This window comes from Trachemys scripta, chromosome 1 (genome assembly GCF_013100865.1).
Source record: "Trachemys scripta elegans isolate TJP31775 chromosome 1, CAS_Tse_1.0, whole genome shotgun sequence".
NCBI lineage: Eukaryota > Metazoa > Chordata > Testudines > Emydidae > Trachemys > Trachemys scripta.
Genome location: NC_048298.1, coordinates 40,517,801 through 40,527,221, shown reverse-complemented (window position 1 = coordinate 40,527,221; position 9,421 = coordinate 40,517,801).

Genomic DNA, 9,421 nt, shown 5'->3' with positions numbered 1-9,421 from the left:
CTCGCCTAGAGCAGTGTGCACTGAAATAATGAGAGACCTGTGCTTGGATCTAAGAGAATATGGTATACAATCCTTTACCCTGAGCAATCTGAGAGTTTATACTGATTATTCATGGACAGAAGTTGCCATTTTGCCAACTTACTCACGTTGAGTAGCATCATATTCCAAGAGTAGTTCCATTAAAATCAGTAAGACTACTCTCAGGGGAAGGTGCTACTCAACACAAGTAAGGGTGGCAGAATTTGGCCCTCAGCTAGAGGCCATTCTTGATACTGGACTAAGTCTTACTCAAGTAAGGCAAGTTACTTAAGACATTAATCTGCATATAGCACAATACAATTCTTCTGTATATTTTGTGTTGTTTGTACATCCTTAATTTATCCCCAACCATTACTATAAAATAGGAGTCAGATTCCCAGCTGGTGAAAGCTCCGATGCTCAGATTTGCACTAGTTAAAAATCTAGCTCATAACAGAATTGTAATGGATATTTTAAGGTTGCAATGACCAGTTTAAACCAAGACACGTAAGTGGGACTGATTTCAGTTAAATAGAGATCTAGTACAAGCCTTAGTTTTCTGAGTCATCACTGTAATGATATGTTGTGCTGAAATGCAACAATAAAGGTTCGCTACTCAACTTTTACTTTGTATCAGGTAACTGGAATGGCTGACAGCAAATCTGAAGGTAAAAAATCTTTTCTTGGAGGGGTTATTTGTAATTAAAAGGAAAACTTTTAGTACTGTGCCTAGAAGTCATTATATTTTTAAATTTTCGTGTATACTGTTCTTTAGTTCTTTTCATGTTCAGTGTTCGTTGAAGTTAAAAGAAAAGTGAAGCATACATTCAATCCACCTCATTTTAACACAAACATTTGAAACAACAAGCTTAATTTTGTTAAATATGTGTCATAAGTAACAGGTTTGCTTTTGGATTTGACATTTCTGTATTGTAGAAGAGTAACCTAATTTGTTTTCATAATCCACACTGGGGGGAGAAATATAATGTTATTAGGCATATGTTAAGTGTCACTTAAATTGTAGTGTTTATTTTTAGCTTATTTCATATTTTATACTGTAAAGTATTTCTTCTATTTATACAGATTTTAAAGAATAAAATACTTAATATACTTAACAATATACACAAGTTATTTGGTAACATAAATGAAACTAAGTGAAATTAACATAAGATCTTCCATGAAAAAAGTGCTGGTACTTTGTGTAATGTTTTATATAAAACAGTATGAACATAGGGGGCCAAATCCCAAAGTTTTAATCCAGGCAAAAATTCCCATTTTAGTCAAAGGGCCATATCCTCATTTGGTGTAAACTGGTATAGTGCCACTGAAGTCCTTGGAAGTACGTCAATTAACATCAGCTGAAGATCTGGCCCAAAGCCCTGTTTCTGCTCTGATTTACCATTTTGACAGCAGTGTAGCTCACTGATTTCATTGAAGTTACATCTGGTTTATATCAGGTTTAGTGAGAGCAGAGTCAGGCTCAATGGAAGGTTTGCCTGGGACTAAGTAAAAGTCTTTAGGGTTTGTCCCATATACTGCTATGAAGTATTATGAGCCAAATTATTCTAGCAGACGTCGGTTCTGTTCCCTGGTTGTTATCAGCAGAATTTGGCCTGGGATTTTTACTTCTTTAATATCACTAATGGAACTGAACAAAGAACTGAGTGTGATTTTACAGATCTGAATTTTATATTTTGCTTAGTAATCTTAGAGTATTTCCTGGTGTAAGAAGAAGGATTTTATAATTATGAGTCAGTTAGAAAGTGGTTTTCTTTAAGGCAGCAATTCTTAACATGTGGCCCAATTAGCACACAGCTGAGCTGTGTGCTAAAGACTGCAGGCTCCTGGCTGCCCTGCTACGCAGTGAGATCCGGGTTCAGCATGCTCTGAGTCAGAGTCCTGGCTGCCCCCCATCCCTGCACGGCAGGGGTCGGGTTGGGGGTCCCTGCACAGCGGGAGGTCAGAGGTCCCCGTACAGCAGGGTCCAGGTCAGGGTCCCTGTCGCACGCCCAGTTCTCCACTCCTACCCCCACTCTGTGAAGAGGTCTCTGGGAGGAAGCCGCTGAGCACTGGAGTTTGAGAGAGGGGTTTAGGCTGCATATGTGGCCTGCAATGATAAATAGGTTGAGAAAAAACAGTTACCTTTTCTGTAACTGGTGTTCTGGTGTTCTTCGAGATGTGTTGCTCATGTCTATTCCATAAAAGGTGTGCGTGCTCACCACATGCACCGGTGCCAGAAATTTTTCCCCCAGCAGTATCCGTAGGGGGGAGCACCCCCCACGACCCCTGGAGTGGCGCCTGCTTGGCGCAGTACAAGGGGAGCTGCGCGCTCCCCCCACCCTCAGTTCGTTCTTGCCAGACAACTCTGACAGAGGGGAAGGAGGGTGGGATGTGGAATAGACACGAGCAACACATCTCGAAGAACACCAGTTATGGAAAAGGTAACTGTTTTTTCTTCTTCAAGTGATTGTTCATGTGTATTCCACAATAGGTGATTCCAAGCTATATCTGTAGGAGTTCACTGAGTCAATGAGACCTTTCAGGTCTCGAACAGTTCTGGGGCAGAGCTACAGCAAAGCTGGAGCAGAGCAGTTCCGATGCACCTTCACTGGCGGCAAGAAGGAACTGAGGGTGGGGAGAGCGCGCAGCTCCTCTTATACTGCACCAGGCAGGTGCCACTCCTAGGGTTGTGGGGGGCACTCCCCCCTACAGGTTCTGCTGGGGAAAAAACTTCCGGCACTGGTGCACATGGCGAGCACGCACACCTATTGTGGAATACACATGAGCAATCACTCGAAGAACCACTACTGCTTTAAGGGGCTCTGTTACTATTGTGACAGATCTTAGCAAGAGCCACTTCCTGGCCATGCACTAGGAGTGCTGTGAAGGGAATCTAAACCTCTGTGCTCTGGATTCCATGGGTTGTGTTAAGCTTCTGGAGCCCAGCCACCACCCCAATCTCTGGCTCACTAGGCACACTCTCAGGTGCAGATCTTCTATCTGGCACCCCCCTCCAAGTATTGGAACCCACTGTCCAGCCGCCTAGCCCCTCTGGATGCAGTGCGGGCCCCTGACTCCTGAATACTTAAACACACCCCTCTCCCAGAACTCCACCCAACAAGTGTGAAGCTTTTGGTTTGCAGTTAAATTCTCTCAGGGGCATGCAGTAGTTGTGAAGCAGGCAACACACACACACTTTGTTCAATCAACTTTATGCTCTTTACATTCAATCATGTAAAGCACAGGAGAGTACAGATCACATAAAAGAATAGAACATCATAAATACAATGTCCTTCACTAGCTTACCCTTCCATTGGGTCACCCGCTTCCTTTGTTCTCCTCCTGATAACTTTCCATTACTTCCAACCCTGCTCCCTTCAGACAAGAGGAGGGAGTGTCTTCTCCTGGCTACAGCAAACCCATTGTCTCAAGGTGTTTTACTGTGAATAGACAATCATTGAGTGCTGATCAGCCATAGTTGTCTCTGGCCTGGCAGAGACCTGATACAACCCTGATAACTCATTGTGGCTCCACATACATATAGGCTTTCCATGAGACAATAACTTCATGATCTAATTTCATAAAATTATCCGCAATTCAGAAGTGGGACAGATAGTACCTCCAGTTCATCACAACTATAACAACCCTAATATGTCCATAGAGGCCACAGAGCATTAGGTGTATTATTGTACTTTTTCATTGAAAGCTGTGACCATAATGGCCTATAATGTGGCATTCAGCCACTGCCATTGTCCCCTACTTAGCAGTGAGGAGCTTGGCCAGTGGCCTGGTACACAGCGGGACTATATAGCTCATATCACCCTGTAGGTGCAGCCAGCCAACTCCCACAGAAAAGGCTGGTGTAGAGGGAGGTGAAGCCAACACCCCCTCTCCTTCCTTCTCTCCTCTTTTGCGCTGCTAACTGGGTGGTTACTGAACTTCAAGTGCAGGGACCACATCTATTGAACTTTCCTGCTTGTCAGAGTCTGGCTGTTAAAGGGTGGGAAGGATGGGTTTTTTGGCCATAAGCATCTACACATTCTTTTATTTCCAACTGACATTAAATTAATGTGAATCTTGAGGCCCAGACCCTCAAAGGTATTTAGAGACCTACCTCCCCATTGAAATATAGGGGCTTAAAACTAACTAACTAAAAATGTAAACCTTCTTTGAAGTTTAAAGATATTTGGTTAATGTTTTTGCCCTGTTATGCATGCCTCTGTCTTTGCTGATACTGGTAGAACCAGATGCAGACATACCATGTAAATAGCCTTTCTTGCAAAAACCCAGCCACCTGGAGATATAGGGGCATATCACCTCACCATTTTTTATTAGTTCATTGATGTCCAACAATGTGGTTGCGATCTGCACGTTATCACTCATGTATCAACCTACCAGTATTTGTTCTGTATGGTTGTACTACTGCCTTCTTGCCATACTTCTGATCAAGCCAGAATCCAGGTACTAGTGTACAAATAATAAACAGGAAGTAGTGAGATCTCACAAGCCAGTCAAATCACAGCTTTCAGCCAAGCCAGTTTACACCACCATAATTATTATGGTGGGAATCACCAGATGGTGCTGTTGTACATAGTCTTACAAGTTCTTTTTCTTAGCATGTGCACACTTTTCATTCTTTGAAGAAATGCTTCATTGTTGTTAGTGGTATGTCCTGGCAAGCAGCAGGACAATTTCCTCTATGCTTAATCTTGCTAAATAAATTCTTTAGGCACAATTTCTCCCTGGGATCTGGGCACTGGTGTTTTGGCTGAGATTTCTGAAAAAGGGAATTTTCTGCTGCCCATGTGTGACCACCTCTGTTCCAGGACTGGTATCTATAGTGTGTAATAAACAAGTTTCACAATGAATATACACAGACTACATGTCACTGATTTCTCTTCCAACAGGAAGCTGATCTGCAAGGCCCTGACATCTACTACCCCACAACAAAGGGCTAGCAATATCATCACAACTGCATGTTCAGATTACATGTTTGCTCTCCTGGTACACTTGCATTTTAATTAGTTTTCTCAAATTGTAAAATTCAGAAAAATGTTTTGTTTATTTCCTCCCCCCTGTCTTTTTGATTAGCTGTAGCTGAGGCACCTAAGCAACAAAAATGTTTGTTATCCAGTCTTCTATTCCATTGCTGATGGGTTTTTCTTCAAGCACTGAACAGTTCTAGGCCCGGTCCTGCATTTCTTGTGCCCCCAAAACTGAAGCAAAGATAAACAAAATCATCACCCACAAACAGGAAGGGGTAGAACAGAAGTAATACAAACTGGAGACCCAGTTTCTTGCATCCAAAACTTTCATTGAGGTCAACAGAGTGACCCCAGGGATGAATTTGTCCCACTATGTTTTTTTCCAGTGCTATAAACTGCCTCTTTTCCATGTCTGAAGGTGACTTACCTCAAAACCATGAAGTCTGAATTGTTATTAGGGTTGTTTGTGTCATAAGCATGAAAAGTAAATTCATTTTAGCCAGCTGATTTGATAATGTGGGGTTGTGTGCTTTGCTCAAGCTACGAATGTAAAGTAAGTAGTGGAGCTGTGAGAAGGTTTAAAAATGGTCAGGTAAGTCCCCTTTTAAAGTCCAAATTTAATGGGCCAGAGATTAGAGTGGCTTGTTTGAATTTAACAGTATGACTATTTTTACATTTTACCCACTTTTTCCTCATTGCTGAGGTGTGTAGATATTAAGGAGAAGAAAATAGGAATAATGTGGTTAGAGAACATAAGGAGATCTAAAAGAAAACAAAAGTGAGAATAAAATGGAATGAATGCTCAGATCAGTTATGAATCATGACTCTGTACATGCAAGTAAGTGTGTCTGCGAGAAATTTTTATTTAATAATCCCTAGTAAAAAGAAGTTATAGTGCTCATTAAATGTAAACTGTATTTCAAATAAGCATATTAAAAATGCACTAGTTTTTTTCTGAGAAGTATGATAGTTTACTCTGTAAACTAGAATTACATCATAAAACTTTGATTAATGAGACATTTATAGAGTATTTTGCCTGCCTGAACTCTGATATACTTAGCATGCAGTGGCCGCCAGAACACATTCTTGTTTACGTAACAGGAAAAGTAGTTTCCTGTCAATCTGTGCCAGGCTCAGACAGTGGGAGTATTTGCAAACACAGATTATTCTAAAAATAATTTGGAAATGATAGTTCTGTGCACTTTGAAGGATGACACAGGCTGGAAGCAATAAGGTTTCTCAAAGGCAAAAATCCAGGCCTCTCAAAAAACCCCATGTCCGAATTTGTTTAATATGATTAAAGCAAGTGGGTTGTTTTTGTGGAAATAAATAGTACACTAAATAATAATAAGAATGTACTTGTAGTTAAACTTCACCATGTTCTCTAATTGCAATAGGTCAGTTCATCTCTGGTTTAATACCATTGAATTTATCCCCATGTCTTTGTTTTCTGATTCAGTGAATATACTGTTTAAGTGGCAATCAAAGAACAATGGAATTTCTTTTTTAAAAAAAAATGATGTAGAAGAAGCAAGACAGTTGACACACGAGTGATGCTTTTTTTTTTTTTTTTTTTTTTAAATCCCTTAGGAGTACAGCTACAGGCAGCTACATAATCTTATATGGCATTTATAGTTTGTGCTCAGACTCAGATTTTATGTAATATGTAACTTCATTTGCAGAGGAGATAAAAGCACCTAACAATCTAAAAATAAGCAGAAATGGATGGTGTTCCAAATGACAATATTTCAGTGTTCTCTACTTTGAGTTATTCCCTCTGTTTTAACAAACATTACTAAAAGTGATCTCTTTAGAAAATTAATATTTTTTCTCTACAGCAATGTGTCTTCATATTGGCAGTCTGTTACATGGTAGAGATTCATAGATGTTTGAGCAATATTTTTCCTTATAAAATAGATTTTTCTGATCTTAATTTGAGGTTAAGTGAAACAACAGAATCACCTTGCAGTACTCTAACATTTGTTTAAAGGAATACACCAAGCTCTCTCTTCCTGTCCTCCCCTTGATAGCCAAATAGTTTAATCTTTGTGAGCAACTTCTAGAATTGAATAAAATAAGATTCCATGCTAACAAGAATCCTCTCAGTCAAACAGAGGACAGATTATTAACAGAAATTCTTTTAGGGGCCTCTTTCAGAGGTTGGCTTTTTTAGGCCTGAACATTAAAATATCTTATTCTCTCTCTCTGCTTGCTGCTTACCTTTGTTCTTTATTTGCCAGTCAGTAACTGAGAACGTCATCCCAGATTTCCCTTATATAGAGCCAGGTTCTGCCATGCTTACTCATGTTGGGTAGCATCTTACTGTGACGTTCCCCTCTGGTATTGTCTGGACTGGTGATCTGCTAAATCACTTCAATCCTTAACTCTGGGAGCCAGCCTTACCCTGCTCTGCTGTGAGAACCCCCACTCCTGGGCTGTTCACGCACAGCCTCTGGCATATAAGCTGCTCCCAGCTACTTGCAACCGAATGACAGTAGCCAATATCTCCGGTCCCAGACAACCCTAGGAACCTCCGTCTTGCAGTGTCCAGTTATGCCCACTGGACGCTGCAAGCTTATATGACTTCATCAATTTAACAAAGAAATTGATATGCACCAGGCTTGTTATTCCAAGGGGAGTCTCTGACACACTTCAAACCAAATGCACGGCTTCAGGTAGAATAAACAAACAAATTTATTAACTACAAAGATAGATTTTAAGTGATAGGCAAAAAGTCTGAGTGGTCACCAAAATAAAATAAAACATAAGCACCCAGGTTAAACTTTCAACCCTATTAGACTGGGCAACAACTAGACTAAGCAGTTTTCTCACCCCACTGGATATTGCAGTCCTTAATATACAGGTTTATTCCTGGGCCAATCTCCTGTGTGGAGTCTTGTCTTCTTCTCAGTGTCTTGGTTGCTTGCAGCATAGGTGGGGGCAGGCGAAGGGCCCAGTACGTGGCCACTCTGTCTGTTTTATACCCTCAGTCCATGTGCGTGGGGAGCACAGGTCCAGGCATGTCTGGGGGGCATTGCTGAGTCTCTCCAAGGTATTAAAATACTCATTTGAATTTTTTCCTAATCGTATTTAATAGAAAACACACTCAAGTCACAATTATCAGAATATGAGCTCTACTGCAGTTCTGTAATGATTTCTCTGCTCGTCAAGGGGCAAAGCCTCAGGGATTAAAATTAGTGCAGCATTCCTGATTTCAATGAAGCTACACATATTTACACCAGCTGAGGATCTGGCTTCAAATGTTCACATATGCTTTGTCTATTCACCCTCAGATCATTTCCTTCCTCTTACACTTTTTTAGTCTTAGCCTGGTACCATACGGTTCCTTTCTTTCAGTCACCAAGCACTCAGGCTGGCCAGCAACAGTCCCCAATTCCTTATGTTTATACTCAAGTACTTTGAAGAGACATGAGCAGAAAGAATGCACAGCAGATGTGCAACAACTGGGATAGCTTGATAGATTTGCTCAAAAAAAAAAAAAAAAAAACCAACAAACCCCACACCACAGTAAGAATAAATTCCATACACTAGGCTTACAGAGGTTTACATGATTTCAGGTTCAAAATAATTACCATAATCCCCTTGGCTGACAAAGGGGAATTGTTACATTTCTCTCAACAATAATATTTAGTGCTAATCCAACATGCAGCAGGTGGGAGAAAACCTGCAAGTTACGTTTTTTCAGTCTGTTGGAGTAGGAAGAAAGGAATGACATCCAAGGCTGCTGGGTTTGGATGCAAGCTATAATCATTCATGTGGGAGTGCATTCTGAATTACTCAAAGCTTTCAGACCTCATTCTGTTCTGATGCTGGTGCAAATCAGGAATAAGTCTACTGGAGTCAATGACTTACACCAGTTTTCTATGGGGGCTAAGTGAGAGGCGAATCAGCCCGTTACTATTAAACAGTGATAAACTTCTGTTTAATTTCTGCTAAAGACCATATTAGGAACAACAAGAGTTGCTTAAAGAGAACAGGAGTACTTGTGGTACCTTAGAGACTAACAAATTTATTAGAGCATAAGCTTTCGTGGACTACAGCCCACTTCTTCGGATGCATAAGTGAAGAAGTGCATCCGAAGAAATGGGCTGTAGTCCATGAAAGCTTATGCTCTAATAAATTTGTTAGTCTCTAAGGTGCCACAAGTACTCCTGTTCTTTTTGCGGATACAGACTAACACGGCTGCTACTCTAAGAGTTGCTTAAGTGATTTTCATTTGAGATTCACCATATAACTAGGAACAGGAACACAAACAAAGGGGGAAACTATTTTTTAGGGCAATCAATTCAACATAGTTCAAAATGCTGTAAATAATAATGGTGGGAGAGCAAAATACACAGAAATCCATTGGTATTTGCTCTTGCCTTCTGGTAGTTGCAGCACTGTAAGGAAAGGAA